At 43.3% G+C, this 21,839-nt stretch overlaps 1 non-coding gene and 1 pseudogene across 1 annotated transcript; one reads left to right on the forward strand and one right to left on the reverse strand.

Moving 5' to 3' along the window:
- Positions 1–21,839, forward strand: part of LOC150040760 (uncharacterized) — an 82,698-nt pseudogene that overhangs the window by 7,154 nt on the left and 53,705 nt on the right.
- Positions 165–408, reverse strand: LOC150040761 (Nuclear RNase P). The gene has a single exon (XR_016533923.1).

Raw genomic sequence — 21,839 nt, forward strand, 5'->3', positions numbered from 1 at the left:
TGATTTACATATATGTGAATGAATTTTCCAAAATAGATTTATGAATATGACCCAGGAAGTCTTGAAGCCTTAACTCATCCTGGTGTTTTCTTAGTGTTCAATTAGTTTTGCCCAGTGAATTTTTGTGCCCATACACATTGCTGGGTCATACCCTTCTCCACATGGGCAATGGACATGAGTTTTACCCACTGATACACTGACATCCTTTATACCTGTTTAAAAATGTGTTTCACCTTCCCGGTCTGCCCTCACTCCGAGTCCCGCTGTATGGGAACTCAACTCCCCAAAAGTCAGGGAGAGACCTGCTAGGTCCGCTGCTGGCCCTAAACTCAGACCTTCCCAAGGGACATGAGACAGAGGGACGTAATGCACTCAGCTCGTGGCCCCACTGATGAGCTTCCTTCCACCCTATTACAATAAAAATATATGAAAAAAATAAAAATATGTTTCATTACATATGGCTTTATTTAGACTGTGTGAATTTGGTTTGTCACTAGAAGGCCAGCAATGTCTTGATTTCTGCAGCCTTCTACATCTACCAGTATCTGGATCACACATACGGGCACAAATTTCTGTCTCACAGTTGGCTTTTTATGTTATTTTTACTTTTATTTATCACCACTTGGACGTAATCTCGGGGGCCTCATTGTGGTTGCCATCACAGTCACTTGGCCCATCTATACTTGTACAGTGCTTCCAGCCTGGATTTTGTCTTAATTTTCTGCCTAGGGTGTTGTGCAGGATTTTCTCTTCTTTGTAGAAAGATCCCAGTGTAGGTCCAAGTTTCCTGTTTGTGCTGTGTTATTCCTATTCTTTTTGTCATACAAGAAATTCTGTCAATCCACTTGTTTTGCTTAATTTCTTTGTGGGAAGTATGATATAATCTTATTTTGGAGAGTGTTCCATGGGCTGCTGAGAAGAATATATTGTGTCGTTTTGTGGTGGGAAAACTCTGTAGATCTGTGGTCTACTTGGGTCATGGTGTCATTTCATTCCCTCATCTAACTCCATGTGGCTCATGTTTTGTTCCAAAAAGTGTTTGACTTACCTGTTTTTCCTGTGAAGTCTTAAAGCATCCTTCCAGTCTGCCTTTTCTCTTTGTTTGACTGATGGTGTGTAGGATATTTTTTTCACCTCATTTGCATCCACACAACTCCCCATCTGCATATACTGAGTTTAATTGCTATTTCTTGGAATTGTCCAATTTGATCCTCACCTACAGTTTTATATGACTGATTGTTTGCAAGACCTTCTGAGTCACTGATGGCTGTGTTGTGTGTTTTGTGAGAGAGGTATTGCTACATCTGGCAACCGTGTTGTGAATGCTCCAGCCTCCTCACTTGCCTCCTATTATCTACAACAACCATTTGGGACTCTGTTTCTCCTATACTGAAGAGGATTTTGGTAAACCCATTTCATTTCCAAAGTTTTGTCTTCCCAGTGATCTCCAAGAGTTGATTATGTTGTATTCCACATGCCTTATCCTGTGATTTCTTGATAAACATATGTATTTTATTGATGTATATATGCATGAATGAATATTTACATCAGTTGCTGTTTTATGAATGTGATACTCCCTATTATGATCCAGAAAGGATGAAGCATTATTGCAGCCTGACATTTAATTAGTGTTGAATGAGGGGTGTCCAGTGTGTTTTGTGCGCAGACACATTCACAGATCGACCATTCTACAGAAAGGCAATGGATATGAGTTCAACTCATTGACACATTTATATAGTTTATAGATATTTAAACATGCATTTCATTACTTGTGGTATTTTTAAAAATGTTTTTCCTCTTTCAATTCTACATAAGTCCAGAAATGTCCTGACCTCTACAGCCTGCCACATCTCCCACATTTCAGTATCTGGATCACATATATGGACCCACTTTAATGTCTCACATTTGTCTTTTTAATTGCACATTTTAATTTCTATTTCCAGTTGAGTGTGTAATGTCTGATGTCTAATTATGCTTGGTATCTCTGATTTTACTCATCCAGTGTTCACGTGTGGTTCCATTCTGGCGATTTTTTTTTAGTATGTTTCTAGTGGGAATCTCCTGGAATTTTTTCCTCTGGTTGGTTGTGCAGGATTTTCTGTTATAAATAGAAGGCTTCTAGTATGAGGTAGAATTTCCTTTATATTGTATGTGTCCTTTTAGTTATGGGATTTAACTGTGTGTTGGCATCCATAGATAGTGATTCATTTTTGTATTTCTTAGTTTGTATGTTTGTATGATCGATCTGACTCCTCCTTGAATGTGTATGAACATTTCTCTTTATCCATGTTTTCTATTCACAGGTTTGTTTTGTCTTTCTTGTTTGAGTCAAGGTGACCCTCCCTGACACAGTCAGAGCAGGAAACCCACCAGCATGTCGTCTGTCTCCTAGGACCTGGACGCCATGTAGTGGCCACTAGTCGGGACTCAGCCAACTGGCTTGTGTTGTGTCCTCAGTTCTGTCTTTGGGTCTGCTCTAGGATGTAAGCTCAGAGACATCCTTTACCTGCCTGCTAATGCACATTTTGTTTGCATACATAATTTTTCTCATTTGTATTTATACATCTACATATGTACATACCTTTCCCACATCTGTTTCTCTGTAGCTCACTGTTTCTAATTATTTCTAAGTTACGTATTTGTCCCTGGAATTCTTGAAGCATATCTCCATCCTGCCTTTTCTTATTGTTTGATTGTTGTTGTGTAGTGTACTTTTCTGCCCAGTTTGCATCCACATATCTCCACATCCTTAGGAGCTGTGTTTCAGTATAATTTCTTGGAATTATTCCATTTGCACCTTAGCTACAGTTTTATATAACTGATTGTTTGCATGACCTTAGCAGTGACTGATGGACATGTTTGTTTTGTGAGACAGCGTATTGGAGCTCAGCCAGCTGTGTCCTCAGCTCTTCAGCCTCCACACCTGCCTCCCATTACCTGGATCACTCATGTGGGCCTTCCTTTCTCACCCACTGAAGAAGTTTATAGTTACCCTGTTCATTTTTCTTTTTGGTGTGCACTGTGATCTCCACTAAATGATATCCTTGGTTGGCTTGCTCACGCATCCTGTGGTTTCTGGTTAAATGTATTTCTTTTCTTGATGTATGTATGCATGACTGAATCTTTCCATTGGTAGTTGTTTTATTCATATGGCACTATCTATGTGGCACATAAGGCTTTTGAATCATTATTGCACCCTGGATTTTCCTTAATGATGGTTATGTTGTATCCATTCATTTTTGTGACCAACTGCATTCACGGGTCTTCTTCATGGGCAATTTAAATGATGTCTACTTATTGACTCACATACATCCTTCATATGTATTTACATATGTTTCTAATTATTTACATTGTATTTTTGCTTAAAATATTAAATGCAGAACAATGTTCTTTTTTAATTCTTTTAAAAAATTTTTTATTGTAATTAATAAAAGAGTTACATGATATTTGCCAGATAGAAGGTGCATTAATTCACATACATTGATACCCTTTCACATGTCTTGGTACCCATTACCCTCCCCCCCACAGCCCCCGTCTTGGTTTTCCCCCCTTCCCTATCAAATTTCAAATAACCAAATACAAATAAATTCAATATATCAGATAACAAAGTGAGATACTGTAACAATATGAGATACCCAAGGGACAGCAAAGGAGATGGGAGACAACATAGTATATTAAGGACAACAATCATTCGTTATATGGCTTTTGTTCCACTATCCTGGAGGTCCTTTCAATTAGCTGCATACTATATGGCCTTATGTATCAAGATTTTGCTCTATTGCAGATCTCTGCTAGTAGAGCCCAAGGTTTCTACTGATTATGACAAATGAGGGAAACCATTGAGCCTAATTTCCTTTGAGTCTGGCTTACTTCACTTAATATGATTTTTTCTAAGTCTTTCCATTTCCTATCAAATGGGGCGATGTCATTCTTTCTGATAGCAGCCTAGAATTCCATTGTGTACAAATACCACAACTTGTTGATCCACTCATCAACTGAGGGACATGTTCTTAAGATAGCCTTCTTACTATAGAAGAAGGTGATGAGGTGTTAGTAAATCTGTTAGGAATATTTTCAATTATAGCTTACCCATACCCATATCAGCTATCTGTGTGTGTTTGTGTGTCTGTGACTGGCTGTGTGTCTCTATGTCTGGCTGTGAGTCTCTTTGTCTGGCTGTGTGTCTGTGTGTGTCTGTGTATCTTTCTGTCTGTCTGTGTGTCTATCTGGGTGTCTGTATATCTGTGTGTCTCTGTGTGTGTCTGTATGCCCGTGTATTTGTGTGTCTGTCTGTATGTCTCTGTATGTGTGTGTCCATCTGTGGGTCTGTGTTTGTCTGTGTGTCTTTGTATGTGTGTGTCTCTACGTGTGTGTTGCTCTTTATCTGTCTCTGTGTGTGTCTGTGTGTCTGTTTGTGTGTCTATGTGTGTGTCACTCTTTATCTGTCTCTGTGTGTCTGTGTGCATGTGTGCCAGTGTGTGTTTGTGCATCTGTCTAGGTGTCGGTGTGTCTGTATTTGTGTCTCTCTGTGTATCTGTTTGTGTGTGTCTGTGTGGGTGTCTGTGAGTCCGTGTGTGTTTCTGTGTGTTTTGTCTATGTATGTGTGTGTATATGTGTCTGTATTTGTGTGTGTCTATCATTGTGAGGGTGTGTCTCTGTGTGTCAGTGTGTCTGGGTGTGAGGGTGTGTCTGTGTGTCTGTGTGTGTCAGTGTGCCTGTGTCTATTTCTTTGTGTCTGCGTGTGTCTGTGTGTCTTGGTGTGTTTGTTTATGTGTGAGTGTGTCTGTGTCTGGTCTGTGTGTATGTGTGTGTGTGTGTGTCTCTGTATCTCTGTGTGTGTCTGTGTGTGTTTGTGTGTATGTCTGTGTGTTTATTTGTCTGTCTCTGTGTGTGTTTGTATGTCTGTGTCTGGCTATGTGTCACTGCGTCTGACTGTGTGTCTGTGTGTCTGTTTGTGTGTGTTTCTGTGTGTGTCTGTGTGTTTGTCTGTGTGTGTGTCTTTGTGTGTGTCTGTGTGACTGTCTCTTTGTGTCTATTTGTGTGTTTGTGTGTCTGTCTGTTTGTGTGTCTTTGTCTCTGTGTGTGTGTCTATGAGTCTCTGTGTGTCTGTATGTCTGTGTGGGTGTCTGTGTGACTGTGCTTATAGCTGTGTGTCTGTATGTCTGTCTGTGTGTCTTTCTGTCTGTCTGTTTGTCTATCAGGGTGTATATCTGTTTGTCTGTGTGTCCATCTGTGTGTGTGTGTGTGTGTTTGTGTCTGTGTTTTTGTGTGTGTTTTTTATGTGCGTCTGTGTGTTTGTATCTGTGTGTCTGCGTGTCTGTCTGTGTGGATCTGTGTGTCTGTCTTTTTATGTTTCAGTGTGTCTGTGGGTGTGTTTGTGTGAGTGTGTCTGATTGTCTGAGTGTGTCTGTGTGACTGTGTGTCAGTGTGTCTGTGAATCTGTGTATTGATGTGTCTGTGTGTCTATCTGTATGTCTTTGTGTTTTGTATGTGTCTGTGTGTTTGTGTCTGTGTGTATCTGTGTGTGTCTGTGTGTCTGTGACTGTGTACTTGTCTGTGTGTGTTTGTTTGTGTGTCAGTGTGTGTGTTTGTGTGTGTGTGTTGTGTCTGTGTGTCAGTGTGTGTGTTTGTGTGTGTGTGTTGTGTCTGTGTGTCTGTGTATGTCTGTGGTTGTGTGTTTCTGTGTGTCAGTTTGACTGTGAGTATGTTTGTGTGTGTCTGTGTGTGTCTCTCTGTGTGTCACTATGTGGGTCTATGTGTTTGTGTGTTTCTGTTTGTTACTCTGTGTGTGTGTGTGTTTGTGTGGGTCTGTGTGAGTCTGTGTGTGTCTTTGTGTCTCTGTGTGTGGGGGTCTCTGTGTGGGTGTGTATGTTTGTGTGATGTGTATCTGTCTGTGTGTGGGGGTGTTTGTGTTTGTGTGTCTGTGTTTATGTCTGCATGTCTGTGTGTCTCCCTGTGTGACTGTGTGTGTGTGTCTCTGGCTGTGTATCTGTGTGTCTGGGAGTCTGTGTGTCTGTGTGTGTCTTTGTGTGTGTACGTGTGTGTGTCTGTAGGTCTATGTGTTTGAGCCTGTTTGCCTGTGTGTCTGGGTGTTTATCTTTGTGTCTTTGTGTCTCTCTGTCTGTCTGTGATTCTGTGCCTGTGTGCCTGTATGTCGGTGTGTGTCTGTGTGTCTGTGTGTGTGTCTCTATATCTGTCTGTGGGTGTGCCTGTGTTTGTGTGTCTGTGTTTGTCTGTGTGTCTGTGTGTTACTCTGTGTGTCTGTGCTTGTCTCTGTGACTGTGCGTGTGTCTGTGTATCTGTGTGTGTGTCTTTGTGTCTGTGTGTCTGGGAGTCTGTGTGTCTTTGTGTGTGTCTGGGTATGTGTGTCTGAGTGTCTGTGTGTGTCTGTGTTTCTGTGTGTCTTTGTGTGTGTCTGTCTGTGTCTATGTCTGTGTGTCTATCGGTGTTTGTGGGTGTGTCTGTGTGTCTGACTGTGTGTCTGTGTATGTGTCTGTGTGTCTAGATTTGTGTCTGTGTTTCCGTGTGTCTGCGTTTCTGTCTGTCTATGTCTGTCTGTGTGTCTGTGTGTGTATCTGTTTGTGCCTCTGTGTGTCTGTTTGCCTGTGTGTCTATGTCTGCCTCTGGGTGTGTCCGTGTGTCTGCGTGTGTGTCTGTGTATCTGTGTGTCGATCTGTGTGTCTGTGTTTTTGTGTGTGTCTTTGTGTCTGTGTGTTTCTGAGTTTGTCTCTCTGTGTCTGTGTGTATATGTGTGTATGTGTATCTGTATGTGTCTCTGTATATCTGTGTGTGTCATGTGTCTGTGTGTGTTTGTGTGTATGTCTGTGTGTGTTTGTGTGTCTGTGCTTGGCTGTGTGTCTCTGTGTCTCTCTGTGTGTCACTGTGTGTCTGTCTGTTTCTGTGTGTGTCTGTGTGTTTGTCTGTGTGTGTCACTGTGTGTGTCTGTGTCTGTATGTCTGTGCATCTGTCTGTGTGTCTGTGTGTGTGTGTCTGTATGTCTGTGCATCTGTCTGTGTGTCTGTGTGTCTATGTGTCTATCTGTGTGTGTCTATGTGTCTGTCTGTGTATCTGTGTTTGTTTATATCTGTGTCTGTTTGTCTCTCTAGGTGTCTCTGTGCCTGTCTGCGTGATTGTGTGTCTGTGTGTGTGTCTGTGTATCTCTGTCTGTCTGTATATCTGTGTGTGTGTTTGTGTCTGTATCTCTGTGTGTGTCTGTGTGTGTGTCTTATGTGTGTGTGTCTCTGTGTCTGTCTGTGTTTGTCTGTCTGTGGATGTGTCTGAGTTCATGTGTCTGTGTGTCTGTGCTTGTTTCTGTGACTGACTGTGTGTGTCTTTGTGTGTCTGCCTGGGAGTCTGTCAGTCTGTGTGTCTTTGTGGGTGTCTGGGTATGTGTGTCTGAGTGTGTGCTTCTGTGTGTCTCTGTGTGTGTCTGTCTGTGTGTATGTCTGTGGGTCTATAGGTGTTTGTGGGTGTGTCTGTGTATCTGTGTATGTGTCTGTGTATCTGTGTCTGTGTGTGTCTGTAGGATTGTGTGTGTCTGTGTTTGTGTCTGTGTGTGTCTGTCTGGGTGTCTGTGTCTGTTTGCCTGTGTGTGTGTTTGTGTCTGTCGTTGTGTGTGTGCATGTGTCTGTGTCTGTGTGTGTGTATCTGTGTGTCTCTCTGTGTGTATGTGTGTATTTGTGTATGTGTGTCTGTGTGTGTGTCTCTCTGTGTTTGTGACTGTATGTCTATGTGTTTGTCTGTTTCTGTGTGTCGGTGCCTCTGTGTGTTTGGTTGTGTGTTTGTGTGTGTGTCTGTATGTATGTATGTGTGTCTGTGTGTGTGTGTGTGTTTATCTGTGTGTGTCTATTTGTCTCTCTGTGTGTTTATGTGTCTGTGTATCTGTGTTTGTGTGTATCTGTTTGTCAGTGTGTCTGTGTGACTGTGTGTGTGTGTGTGTGTCTGTGTGTCTGTGTGTGTGTCTGCGTGTCTGTGTGTCATTGTATTTGTGTGGTGTCTGTGTGTGTGTGTGTCTGTCTGTCTGTCTGTGTCTGGGAGTCTATATGTCTGTGTGTCTATCAGTGTGCTTTTTGTGTGTCTGTGTGTTTGTGTGTGTGTCTCTGTGTGTGCCTGTATGTGTGTCTCTGTGTGTGTGCCTCTGTGTGTCTGTGTGTTTGTTTTTGTGCCTGTGTATGGTTTGTGTGTCTGCATTTGTGTCAGTGTGTCTGTGTGTCTGTGTGTGTATATGTGTGTGTGTCTATGTGTCTGTGTATATGTATCTGTGTGTGTCTCTGTGTGTATGTGTGTGTGTCTATGTGGGTCTGTGTTTTTGTGTTTCTGTGTGTGTGTCTCTGTGTCCTTCTGTGTGTCTGTGTATCTGTCTCTGTGTGTGGCTGTTTGTGTTTGTGTGTCTGTGTGTCTATGTGTCTCTCTATGTGTCTGTGTGCATGTCTCTGTGTGTGTGTGTTTGTTGGTGTGTCTGTCTGGCATTCTGTGTGTATGTTTTTGTATCTTTGTGTGGGTCTTTGTGTGTGCCTGTGGGTCTGTGTTTGGGTGCCTGTGTACCTGTGTGTCTGTGTGTGTCTGTTTGTGTGTATGTCTGTGTGTCTGTCTGTGTGTGTGTTTCGGTGTTTGGGTCTGTGTGTCTGTCTCTCTGTGTGTCTGTGTGCATGACTGTATGTGTGTGTGTCTTTCTGTCTGTCTGTGTATCTGTGCCTTTGTGTCTATATGTCTGTGTGTCTGTCTGTGTAGTCTGTGTATCTTTGTGTCTCTGTGTGTCTATGTGTATGTCTATGTCTGTATGTCTGTGCATCTGTCTGTGTGTCTTTTGGGCTCTGTTTTTATGTTTCTGTATGTGTCCCTCTGTGTCTGTCTGTGTGTCTGTCTCTATGTGGAGGTGTTTGTGTTTGTGTGTCTCTTTATGTATCTGTATGTGTATCTCTGTGTGTGTGTCTGTGTATTTGTGTTTGTGTCTGTGTGTCTGTCTATCTGTGTGTCTCTGTGCGGGTCTGTGTGACTGTGTGTCTGTGTGTGTGTGTCTCTTTGTCTCTGTGTGTGTCTGTGTGTGTGGCTGGGCATCTTTCTGTGTGACCCTGTATGTGTCTATCTGTGTGTGTCTGTGTGTCTCAATGTCTGTCTGTGTATATGTGTATCTGTGTTTCTGTGTCTGTGTGTGTCTCTCTGGGTGTCTGTCAATGTGTGTGTGTGTGTGTGTGTGTGTGTGTGTGTGTGTGAGAATGGGTATCTCTCTGTGTGTCTGTGCATGTCTCTCTGAATGTGTGACTGTATATGTGTCTGTGTGTATGTCTTTGTGTGTATGTGTCTGACTGGGAGTCTGTGAATTTGTCTGTGTGTCTTTGTGTGTGTCTGTGTGTGTGTGTGTCTGTGTGTATGTCTGTGTGTCTGTCGGTTTTTGTGGGTGTGTCTGTGTGTCTGTCTGTGTATCTGTGTATGTATGTCTGTGCATCTCTGTCTGTGTGTGTCTGTTGGTCTGTGTGTCTGTGTGTCTTTGTGTTGTGTCCGTGTGTCTGGGTTTGTGTCTGTGTGCCTGTGTCTGTGTGTCTGTCTGGGCATCTGTCTGTGTGTGTGTCTGTTTGCCTATGTGTTTGTGTGTCTGTCTCTGTGTGTGTCTGCATGTATGTGTTTGTGTATCTGTGTCTCTGTGTGTCTGTATCTGTGTGTATCTTTGTGTCTATTTGTGTCTGTTTCTGTGTCTTTGTGTGTTTGTCTGTGTCTGTTTCTGTGTGTGTGTCTCTGTGTCTGTGTCTGTGTGTGGGTCTGTGTCTGTGTGTGGGTCTGTGTCTGTATCTGTATGTCTTTGCATCTGTGTGTCTGTCTGTGTATCTGTATGTTTGTGTGTCTGTGTTTCTATGTTTCAGTATATGTATCTGTGTATGTGTGTGTCTGTCTGTGTGTCTTCGTGAATGTGTGTGTGTCTCTGTCTCTCTGTGTGTCTGCTCTGTGTGTCCGTGTATCTGGTGTCTGAGTGTGTGTCTAGTGTCTGTGTGTTTGTCTGTGTGTCTCTGTGCATGTCTGTGTGTCTGTCTGGGAGTTTTGTGTCTGTGTGTCTCTGTGCATGTCTGTGTGTGTGCTTGGGAGTTTTTGTGTCTGTGTGTCTTTGTATCTGTGTGTATGTGTGTGTGTGTCTGGGTGTCTCTGTGTCTCTCTGTGTGTGTCTGTGTGTATATCGGTGTGTCTGTTAATGTGTATGTGTGTGTCTCTCTGTGTCTGTGTGTCAGTGCGTGTGTGATTATGTGTCTATTTGTGATTGTGTCTGTGTGTCTGTGTCTTTGTGTGCATCTGTGAGTGTGTGTGTGTGTGTGTGTGTGTTTGTCTGTGTGGCTGGGTTTCTGGGTTTCTGTCTGTGTGTCTGTCTCTGTCTGTCTGTATATCTGTGTGTGTGTCTGACTGGGTGTCTTTGTGTGTGTCTGTGTCTGTGTGTGTTTCTCTTTATCTGTCTGCATGTGTCTGTGTTTCTGTCTGTGTGTGTCTGCATGTCTGTGTTTCCCTCTGTGTGTCTGCGTCTGCGTGAATCTCTGTCTAGGTGTGGGTCTGTTTGTCTGTCTTGGAGTCTGTGTGTCTGTCTGGGAGTCCGTGTGTTTCTCTCTGTGTGTGAGTGTGTCTTGTTTCTATTTGTGTCTGTGTGTCTCTGTGTTTGTCTGTGTGACTGTCTATGTGTGTATTTCTGTGTGTGTGTGTCCGTGTGTCTATATGTTTGTCTGTGTGTCTGTATCTGTGTCTGTGTGTGTGTCTGATTGTGTGTGTGTGCCTGTGTGTCTGCCTCAGACTCTATGTGTCTGTGTGTCTCTTTGTGTGTGTCTGTGTGTCTGTTGGTACGTCTGTGTGTGTGTCTCTCTCTGTGTGTCTGTCTGTGTGTCAGTGCATATGTGATTATGTGTCTGTCTGTCTGTGTCTGTGTATGTGTGCCCGTGTGTGTCTTTGTGTGTGTCTGTGTATGTGTGTCTGTTTGTATGTCTGTGTGTGTGTCTGACTGGGACACTTAGTTTGTGTCTGGGTGTCTGTGGGTTTGTCTATGTGACTGTTTGTGTCTGTGTGTCTGTGTTTCTGAGTGTCTGCGTGTTATTCTCTATTTCTGTCCTTCTGTGTGACTGTATGTGTGTCTCTGTGTGTGTGTGTCTGCATGTCTGTGTTTCTCTCTCTGTGTCTGTGTTTGTGTGACTGTCTGGGTGTGTATCTGTGTGTCTGTGTGTCTGTCTGGGAGTCTGTGTGTCTGGGAGTCTGTGTGTTTGTGTGTGTGTATGTGTGTGTGTGTGTGTGTCTTGTTTCTGTGTGTTTCTGTGTGTCTGTCTGTCTGTGTGTATCTGTTTGTTTGTGTGTATCTGTGTCTGAGTCTGTGTGTGTCTGTGTGTGTTTGTCTGTGTGTCTGTCTGGGAGTCTGTGTCAGTGTGTCTGTCTGTGTGTCATTGTGTCTCTGTGTGTGTGTCTCTGTGTGTATCAGTGTGTCTCTTGGTGTGTCTGTGTGTGTGTCTCTGTGTGTGTGTCTGTGTGTCAGTGCATGTGTGATTATGTGTTTGTGTCTGTGTGTCTTTGTGTGTGTCTGTGTGTCTGTTTTTGTGTCTGAGTGTGTGTCTATGTGTCTGTGTGTTTGTCTATGTGCCTGTGTGTATCTGTGTGTGTGTGTGTGTATGTGTGTGAGTGTCTCTGTTTCTGTCTGTGTCTGTGAATGTGTGTCTCTGTATCTGGATCTATGTGTTTGTCTGTACATCTGTGTGTGTCTCTGAGTCTGTGTGTCGGGGCTTCTGGGTTTATGTCTGTGTGTCTGTCTGTGTATCTGTGTGTGTGTCTGACTGGATGTCTTTGTGTATGTCTTTGTGTGTGTCTGTTTGTCTGTGTGTCTGTGAATCTGTGTTTCTGTATGTCTGCGTGTGTTTCTCTGTGTCTGTCTGTATGTGTCTGTCTGTGTGTGTCTGCATCTCTTTGTTTCTCTCTGTGTGTCTTTGTCTGCCTGCCTGACTGACTGGGCGTGTGTCTGTGGGTTTGTGTGTCTGTCTGGGAGTCTGTGTGTATGGGAGTCTGTGTCTTTCTGGGTATGTGTGTGTGTCTTGTTTCTGTTTGTGTCTGTGTGTTTGTCTGTCTGTCTGTATGTCTGTGTGACTGTCTATGTGTGTGTTTCTGTGTGTGTGTCCGTGTGTCTGTGTGTATCTATGTGTCTGTATGTTTGTGTGTGTCTATGTGTCTGTCTGTGTCTGTATCTGTGTCTATGTGTATGTGGATGTCTGATTGTGTGTGTGTGTGTCTGTCTGTGTGTCTGTCTGTCTGACTGGGAGTCTATGCGTCTGTGTGTCTGTCTGTGTGTCTTTGTGTGTGTGTGTGTGTGTGTGTGTGTCTATCTGTGTATCTGTCAGTGTATCTGTGTGTGTGTGTCTCTCTGTGTGTCTGTGTGTCAATGCATGTGTGATTATGTGTCTGTGTTTGTGTCTGTGTCTGAGTGTCTGTGTGTGTGTCTGTGTATGTGTGTCTGTTTGTATGTCTGTGTGTCTATGTGTGTATGTCTTTGTTTATGTCTGTGTCTGCATATGTGTGTCTGTGTATCTGTGCTATGTGTCTGTCTGTATGTCTCTGTGTGTGTCTGTGTCTGTGTGTCTGTATATGTGCGTCTGGGTTTCTGGGCTTATGTTTGTCTGTCTGTCTGTCTGTCTGTCTGTCTGTCTCTGTCTGTGAATCTGTGTGTGTGTCAGACTGGGTGACTTTGAGTCTTTGTGTCTGGGTATCTGTGTGTCTTGCATCTGTCTGTGTACCTATGTTTGTTTGTGTCTGTGTGTATGAGTGTCTGTCTGTGTGTCAGTGTGTGTTTCTGTGTGTGTGTGTGTCTGCGTGTCTGTGTTTCTCTCTATGTATCTGTGTCAGCGTGACTGTCTGGGTGTGTGTCTGTGTGTCAATCTGGGAGTCTGTGTGTCTGTTTGGGAGTCTGTGTGTTTCTGTGTGTGTGTGTGTGTGTGTGTGTGATGTTTCTGTGTGTGTCTGTGTGTCTCTGTCTGTGTGTATGTCTGTGTGGCTATGTGTGTGTTTCTGTATGTGCATTCGTGGGCCTGTGTGTCTGTGTGTCTCTGTGTATCTGTTTGAATGTGTGTCTGTATGTCTGTGTGTGTCTGTGTGACAGTTTGTGCCTGTATCTGTGTCTGTGTGTGTGTGTGTCTGATTGTGTGTGTGTGTGTGTGTGTGTGTCTGGGAGTCTATGTGTCTGTGTGTCTTTGTATTTGTCTGTTTCTGTGTGTCGGTGCCTCTGTATGTTTGGTTGTGTGTCTGTGTGTCAGTACGTGTGTGATTATGTGTCTGTGTTTGTGTCTATATATGGGTTTCTGTGTTTGTGTCTTTGTGTGTGTCTGTATGTCTGTGGTATGTCTGTGTGTGTGTCTGTGTTTCTCTGTGTGTCTGTGTGTCTGTGTCTATGTGTCTGTATGTCTATGTGCGTCTGTGTGTCTTTGGGTCTGTGTGTCTGTATCTGTGTGTTAGTCAGACTGGGTGTCTTTGTGTGTGTCTGGGTATCTGTGCGTCTGTCTCTGTGTCTGTGTTTGTGTGTCTGTCTTTGTATCTGTGTGTCTGCGTGTGTTGCTCTGTGTCTGTGTGTGTGTCTCTACGTGTGTGTGTCTGCATGTCTGTGTTTCTCTGTCTCTGTGACTGTCTATCTGGATGTGTGTCTGTGTGTCTGGGAGTCTGTGTGTTTCTGGGTGTGTGTTTCTTGTTTCTCTTTGTGTCTGTGTTTCTCTGTGTCTCTGTGTTTATCTATGTGTATATCTGTGTGTCGGTCTATGTGTGTGTTTCTGTGAGTCTTCGTGTGCCTGTGTGTCTGTGTGATCTGTCTGTGTGAGTTTGTGTCTGTGTATCTGTATGTCTGTGTCTGTATGTCTGCGTGTGTCTATGTGTCTGTGTCTGTATCTGTGTCTAAATGTGTGTGGGTGTCTAATTGCGTGTGCTTCTGTGTGTGTGTCTGTGTGTCTGTATGTCTTTGTATCTCTCTGTGTGTGTCTGTGTGTGTATATGTGTGTCTGTCAGTGTGTCTGTGTGTGTATACTTGTGTCTGTCAGTGTGACTGTGTGTAGCTCTCTGTGTCTGTCTGTGTGTCAGTGTGTGATTATGTGTGTCTGTGTGTGTCTTTTTGTATGTCTGTGTATATGTGTCTGTTTGTATGTCTGTGTGTGTCTGTATGTCTGTGTTTGTGTGTGCCTGTGTTTGTGTGTGTGTATGTACCTGTGTCTATGTGTCTGTCTGTATGTCTGTGTGTATCTCTATGTCTGTGTGTCTGTATTTCTGGGTTTATGTGTGTGTGTGTTTGTGTCTGTGTGTCTGTGTGTCTGTCTGTGTATCTGTGTGAGTATCTGATTGGGAGTCTTTGTGTGTGTCTTTGTGTGCGTCTGTGTATGTGTGTCTGTTGTATATATGTGTGTATCTGTGTGTGAGTGTGTGTGTGTGTTTCTGTGTTTTTGTCTATGTCTGTGTGTTTGTCTCTGTGTCTGTGTCTGTGTGTCTATATCTGTGGGTCTGGGTTTCTGGCTTTATATCTGTGTGTCTGTCTGTGTATCTGTATGAGTGTCTGACTGGGAGTCCTTGTGTCTTTGTGGATGTCTTTGTGTGTATCTGTGTGTCTGTCTGTGTCTCTGTTTGTTTGTGTGTGTGTGTCTGGGTGTCTTTCTGTGTTTCTGTGTGTCTGTGTGTGTTTCTCTGTGTCTGCTTGTATGTGTCTGTGCTTGTCAGTGTGTATCTGCCTGTGTCTCTGTGTGTCTGTGTGTCTGTAAGTGTGCGTCTGTGTGTCTGGGTATGTGTGTGTGTCTGTCTGTGTCTGTGTTTCTGTGTGTGTGTGTGTGTGAGTGTGTCTGTCTGTGTGATTGTGTGTCTGTTTTTGTGTGTGTTTGTGTGCCTGTCCTTGTGTCTATCTGTGTGTCTGCCTGAGTTTACATGCGTGTATATGTGTTTTGTCTGTTTGTGTGTGTGTCTGTATGTATATCTGTGTGTTTATCTGTGTGTGTGTCTGTGTGTCTCTGTGTGTTTGTTTATGTGTCTGCATGTCTGTGCGTCTGTCTGTTTGGCTGTGTGTCTGTGTGTTTTTGGGTCTGTGTATCTCTGTGTCTGTCTATGTTTCTGTGTGTGAGTCTGTGTGTCTGTTTGTGTGTCTGTCTGTGTGGGTGTCTGTGTGTGTCTTTCTCTGTGTGTTTGTGTGTATGCCTGTACCTCTCTCTGTGTGTGTCTGTGTGTATGTCTGTGTGCCTGTTTGTCTGTGTCTGTGTGTCTGACTATGTGTCTTTGTGTCAATCTGTCTGCCTGTGTGTGTCTGTTTGTGTGACTGTGTGTCTGTGTACCTGTGTGTCTGTGTGCCTCTATATCTGTGTGTGTGCCTGTCTGTGTGGCTGTCTTTGTGTCTGTGTGCCTATGCTTGTGCCTGTGTGTTTCTGTGTCTGTGTGTCTATGCGTCTATGTGTCTGTGTGTATGTCTGTGTCTCCTTGTGTCTGGGTGACTATGTGTGTGTCTTTGTGTCTGTGTGTGTGTCTCTGTGTATGTCTGTGTCTCGCTGTCTGTCTGTCTTTCTGTGTGTGTTTGTATCTGTCTGTGTGTCTGTGTGTGCATCTGTGTGTCTATATGTCGGTGTGTGTCTGGGTGTCAGTGTGTGTGTCTGTTCGTCTGTGTGTCTGTTTCTTTGTGTCTGTCTATGAGTCTGTCTGTGGGTGTGTCTATGGGTCTATGGGTCTGTCTGTGGGTCTATGTATTTGTGTGTCTGTCTTTGTGTGTCTTTGAATCTGTATGTGTTTCTGTGTGTGTGTGTGTGTGCCTGTGTGTATGTCTATTTTTCTCTGTGTGTCTGTCTGTGTTTCTCAGTATATGATTTTGTCTATGTGTGTGTCTGTGTGTATCTGTGTGTGTCTTTATGTCTGTGTGCCTGCCTCTGTGTCTGTGTTTGTGTGTTTGTGTCTCTGTGTGCGTGTATCTGTGTCTGCCTATGTGTCAGTGAGTGTGTGTTTCTGTGTCTGTCTCTGTGTGTCTGTCAGTGTGTCTGTCTGTGTGAATATGTCTTATGTCTGTGTGTCTATGTGTCTGTGTGTCTGCCTATGTGCCTGTTTGTGTGTGCTTCTGTCTGTCTCTGTGTGACTATGTGTATGCCTGTGTGTTTGTGTGTGTGTGTGTCTTTTTGTGTGTCTGTGTGAATGCCTGTATGTGTCTATGTGTCTGTGTGTTTGTATGACTGTGTGACTGGGTTTTCTGTCTCTGTGTGTGTCTGTGTGTGTGTCTGTGTCTGTGTGTCTGTCTGTCTGTATCTGTGTTTCTGTTTGTCTGTCTGAGTGTATATCTGGATCTCGGTGTGTCTGTGTGTCTGTCTGTATATATGTGTCTCTGTGTTTGTGTGTCTGTGCCTCTTTCTGTGTGTCTGTGTTTGTGTCACTCTGTCTGTCTGTGTGTGTGTGTCACTGTGTCTGTCTGTGTTTGTGTGTGTTTTTGTGTCTGTTTTTTGTGTGTCTGTATTAGTGTCTGTGTGTCTATGTGTATGTCTGTCTGCCTGTGTGTCGGTTTGTCTGTCTTTGTGTTTTTGTGTCTCTATGTGTGTCTGTCTGTGTCTGTCTTTGTGTGTGTTTCTGTGTTTGTGTCTGTGTGTCGGTCTGTCTGAGTGTGTGTGTGTGTATGTCTCTGTGTATGTGTCTTTGTGTCTGTTTTGTCTGTGTCTGTGCTTCTATATGTCTGTGTGTCTGTGTCTATCTGTGTGTCTGTGTGTGTGGAGGACTGTGTGTCTATGTGTGTCTTTGTGTATGTGTCTCTGTGTCTGTTTGTATGTCTGTCTATGTGTCTGTGTATCTGTGTGTCTGTGTGTGTTTGTCTGTGTATGTATGATTTTGTGTCTGTCTGTGTATCTGTGTGTGTCTGTGTGTGTGTCTGTGTGTCAGTTGGTGTGTCTGTGTATCTGTGTCTGTGTATCTGTGTCTGTGTGTCTCTCTGTACATCTGTGTGTGTCTGTCGGTTTGTATGTGTGTGTGTTTGTCTGTGTCTGTGTGTGTCCATGTGCCATGTGTCTGTGTGTGTGTCTGTGTGTGATTGTGGGTGTTTGTCTTTTTGTCTGGGTCTGTCTGTCTGTATTTCATTATGTTTGTTTGTCTGTGTGTCTATGTGTATCTGTTTTACTGTCTACCGGTCAGTGTGTGTGTGTTTGTGTTTGTGTCTGTCTGTGTATCTTTATGTGTGTCTGTGTGTTTTTGTGTGTGTGTGTCTTTGTTTCTGTGTGTGTCTGTTAGTGTGTCTGTGTGTCTATCTGTGTCTGTTTATCTCTCTGTCTGGATCTGTGTCTGTCTGTGTGTTTGTCACTGTGTCTGTTTGTCTGTCTGTGTGTCTGTCTGTTTGTGTGTGTGTGCCTGTGCGCTTGTGGGTTTGTCTGTATGTGGGTGTATGTGTGTGTGTGTGTGTCTGTGTATGTGTCTCTGTGTCTGTGTTGATGCCTGTGCGACTGTTTTTCTGGCTATGTGTCTGTTTTGTGTGTAAGTCTGTGTGTGTGTCTGTGTGTCTGAGTTTGTGTGTCTGTGTGTGTGTCTGTGTGTATGTCTGTATGTCTGCGTCTGTGTCTCTGGTTGTATGTCTATCTGTGTGTGTCGTTGTGTCTGTGTGTGTGTCTGTATGTCTGTGTGTCTTTGGTGTGTCTGTGTGTGTGTCTGTGTGTGTGTCTGTCTGTGTGTGTCTGTCTGTGGGTGTCTGTGTGCATATCTGTATGACAGAGTGTGTGTCTGAGTCTGTCTGTATATGTGTCTATGTGTCTGTCTGTCTGTGTCTGTGCCTCTCTGTGACTGTGTGTCTGTCTGGGTCTTGGTGCGTTTGTGTGTGTGTGTGTGTGTGTGTGTGTCTGTGTGTCTCTTGTCTGTGTCTCTGTCGGGGTGTCTATATGTCTCTCTGTCGGTCTGTGTGCCTATCTGTCTGTGTGTCTGAGTTTGCGTGTGGTTTTGTGTCTGTGTGTCTCTGCGTGTGTCTCTGTGTTTTTTTTTTCTGTGTGTCTGTATTGGTGGCTGTGTGTCTGTGTGTCTATGTGTATGTCTGTCTTCCTTTGTGTCTGTGTGCCCGTCTTTGTGTTTGTGTGTCTCTCTGTGTGTCTGTCTGTGTCTGTCTTTGTGTGTGTTTCTGTGTTTGTGTCTGTGTGTCAGTCTGTCTATGTTTATGTGTGTGTGTGTCTTTATGTCTGTGTGTCTGTGTTTCTGTATGTCTGTGTGTGTCTATGTGTTTGTGTGTCTGTGTGTGTGGGGTTCTGTGTGTCTGTGTCTCTGTGTGTTTATGTTTGTGTGTCTGTTTGTCTGTGCGTCTATCTGTGTCTGTGTATTTGTGTCTGTGTGTGTATCTCTGTGAGTGTGATTTTGTATCTGTCTGTATATCTGTGTGTGTGTGTGTGTGTATGTCTATGTGTCAGTCTGTATGTCTGTGTATCTCTGTCTGTGTATCTGTGTCTGTGTGTCTCTCTGTACGTCTGTGTGTGTCTGGATGTCTGGTTTTGTCTCTGCGTCACTGTGTGTCTGTCTGTGTGTCTGTGTATCTGTGTGTGTGTCTGTGTGTATGTCTGTGTGTTTGTCTGTCTGCGTCTGTGTTTTTCCATGTGTGTGTCTGTGTGTCTGACTGTGTGTGTCTGTGTGAGTATCTCTTTGTTTGTTTCTGTGTGTGTGTGATTTTGTGTCTGTCTGTGTAGCTGTCTGTATGTGTGTCAGACTGTGTGTCTGTGTATCTGTGACTGTGTGTCCTTCTGTATGTCTGTGTGTGTCTGTATGTCTGTTTCTTTGTTTCTGGGTATCTGGTTTTGTGTTTGTGTCTCTGTCTGTTTGGGTGTCTGGGTGTGTGTGGGTGTTTGTGTATCTGCTTGTCTGTGTGTCTGTGTGTGTGTCTGTCTGTGTCTGTGTCTCTGTGTGTCCATGTGTCTGTCTGTGTGTGCTGTCTGTCTGTCTGTGTGTGAGTCTCTGTGTGTGTGATATTGTGTCTGTCTGTGTATCTGTGTGTGTCTGTGTGTCTGTGTATCTGTGTCTGTGTCTGTGTACATGCGTGCGTGTGTGTGTGTGTGTGTGTGTGTGTGTGTGTATGTTGTGGGAATGATGTCAGGCCCCTGGAGACTGTCCTTGAGCTCACCACATCATCCACATATCCACTTCTTGATTTTTTGATATTTAATTAGTCATATGAGGCTCAAATCCAGCCTGTTCTCAATGCTTTTGAACTGCAATCCTCAGATCTCATCCTCCCAAGTAGTTTGAATTACATGTATGAGGCTTTAGTGCTCAGCCATCATTCTTTTGTTTAGGAAAAATCCTTTGAACCATGCTTACCCTACAACATCCTTTGTTTTTTTCTTTAATTTTATGTGTTTGTTTTTTCTGTAGAAAGCTTGCCATGTCCTGACCTCTGTAGCCTGCCACATCTACCACCTTTCAATGTCTGGATCACACATTTGGTCCCTATTATTTAAAAAAAAGTGAATTTAATTATCAGGATGACATGATTGATTTCATTTACATATGTAAGGCACTGTTTATTCCTTTTTTCTATTTTTATTGTTAGTAAGAGAAGCATTACAGTTATATTCCCCAGATAGAAGGTGCATTACTTATTACACATTGATAACCCTTTTCATGCTTTTGTCCCCATTTCCTTCCCCCATCCCCTCCCCTCATCTTGTTTCTTCCCTCCCCTAACCTATTTCAAGTAAACAAATAAACATATATACAATGTACCAGATAACAAGGTGAGATACTGTAACAATATGAGAATAACCAAGGGACAATAAAGAGATGTGAAATAACAGTACATAAAGAAAAACAATCACACATTATATGGCTCTTATTTCTGTATCCTGGAGGTCCTTTCACTTAGCCTCATCCTATATGGCCTTATGTATCTAGGTTTTGAGCTACTGTAGTCATCTGCTAAGGAGAGTCCAAGGTTTGTATGAATTATTACAAATGAGGGAAACCATTGAAGGCACTATTTCTTTCTTGTCAAAAATTGTTACCTCCCACAAAGTTTTTCCCTATATGACCCAGGTTTCTTGAAGCATTAATGCATCCTGGCATATTCTTAGTGTTCAATTAGAGGTGTCTATACACGTTCATGGATCATACCTTTCCCCCCATGTGCAATGCACATGAGCTCTACTAATTGACACACTGACATCCTTTATACCTGTTTAAAGAGTTTATTGCACTTCTTATGGCTTTATTTAAGATTTGTGAGCCTGGTTATTCTTCAGAAGGCCACCAATGCCTTGACTAGTGCTTCCTCCAACATCTGCCACCTTTCAATATCTGGATCACACATAATTAGTGATTCATTTTTGTATTAGTTTCTATGTCTGTATCATCGATTTGACTTCTTGTTGCCAGTTCATGTGCATGTCTCTGTATTCAGTTTTTTTCTTATTGACACCTTGTTTTGTGTTTATTTTCTGAGTCAAGGTGACCCTTCCTGCCACAGTCAGAGCAGGAAACCCACCAGCATGCTGTCACAGCCTCCTAGACTCTACATGCCCCCTTGTGGCCAGAATTGGGAACTCACTGAAGTGGCTTGTGAGTTCTCAGTTCTCCTTTTGGGTCTGCTGTGGGATGTAAGCTCAGAGACATTCTTGGTTGAAGACTCATAATTCCTTTCTGACTTACTTTTTTCGGGTTTGTATTTATACATCTACATATGTACCGACCTTTCACAAACCTATACCTCATTTGCTCATTGTTTCAAATTATTTCTTAGTTGCCCATTTGTCCCTGGAAGTCTTGCATCATTCTCTCCAGCCTGCTTTTGTTGTTTGAATGTTGGTGTCTGGTGTAGTTTTCCATGCAGTTTGCATCCACACATCTCCCCATCCTCATGAACCGAGTTTCAGTATGATTTCTTGGAATTGTTCCATTTGCATCCTTACCAAAGTGTTATGACTGATTGTTTGCATAATCTTATGAGTGACGGATGGATATGTGGTTTGTTTTGTGAGCCAGGATTCTGTGAGCTCCTCCAGGTGTGTCCTGAACTGTCCATCTCCATACCTGCCTCCCCTTACCTGGATCATTCATGTGGGCCTCTCCTTCTCACCCATTGAAGATGATTTCCCACTTTGGTCTTCAGTGTGATCTCCACTAGATGCTATCCTTGGTTTGCTGCTCACTCATCTCTCATCTTGGCTTTTTGTTAAAATAAAAATATATATATATATGTATAGAGAGAGACAGAGAGAGAGGCAGAGAGAAAGGCAGAGAGAGACAGAGAGAGATAGAGAGAGAGAGATTGAGAGAAAGAGAAGAGAGAGAGAGAGAGAGAGAGAGAGAGAGAGAGAGAGAGAGAGAGAGAGAGAGAGAGAGAGAGAGAGAGAGAGAGAGTGTAATGGAGATTGAACTCTGGGCATGGGCGCTGTCCCTAATCTCTTCAGCTCAAGGCTACTGCCTTACTCCTTAAGCTATAGCACCATTTCCCATTTATTACTGATTATTTGGAATCTCGAGTTCTTTATTGCTTGGGGCAGCTTTGAACCGCAATCCTCAGATCTGAGCCTCCTGAGTAGCTAGGATTATGGTCATGAGCCACAGTGCCTGGTTTTAAATGTAGTTATTTTATTGATGTAGGTATACATGACTGAATCTTTACATCGGGAGGTGTTTTAGGCATATGGTACACCCAATAAAAATAGGTGGTCTTTTGTATTATTATTGCAGTCTGGCTTTTTCTTAATGATGGATGAGTGTTGTCAAGGGCGCTTCTGTGCCAAGACACACCCATGTGTCATAACACAATTACAGATGCCTTTTCCTATTGTTTGATTGTTGGTGTCTTCATCTGACTCATCCCTGAGTTTGTATGTACTTGTGTTTCTGAATTCATGTATTTGTTTATTTACTATTTTACCAAGATTTCTTCT

Source organism: Megascapheus bottae, chromosome X (genome assembly GCF_031878675.1).
Source record: "Megascapheus bottae isolate mThoBot1 chromosome X, mThoBot2.hap1, whole genome shotgun sequence".
NCBI lineage: Eukaryota > Metazoa > Chordata > Mammalia > Rodentia > Geomyidae > Megascapheus > Megascapheus bottae.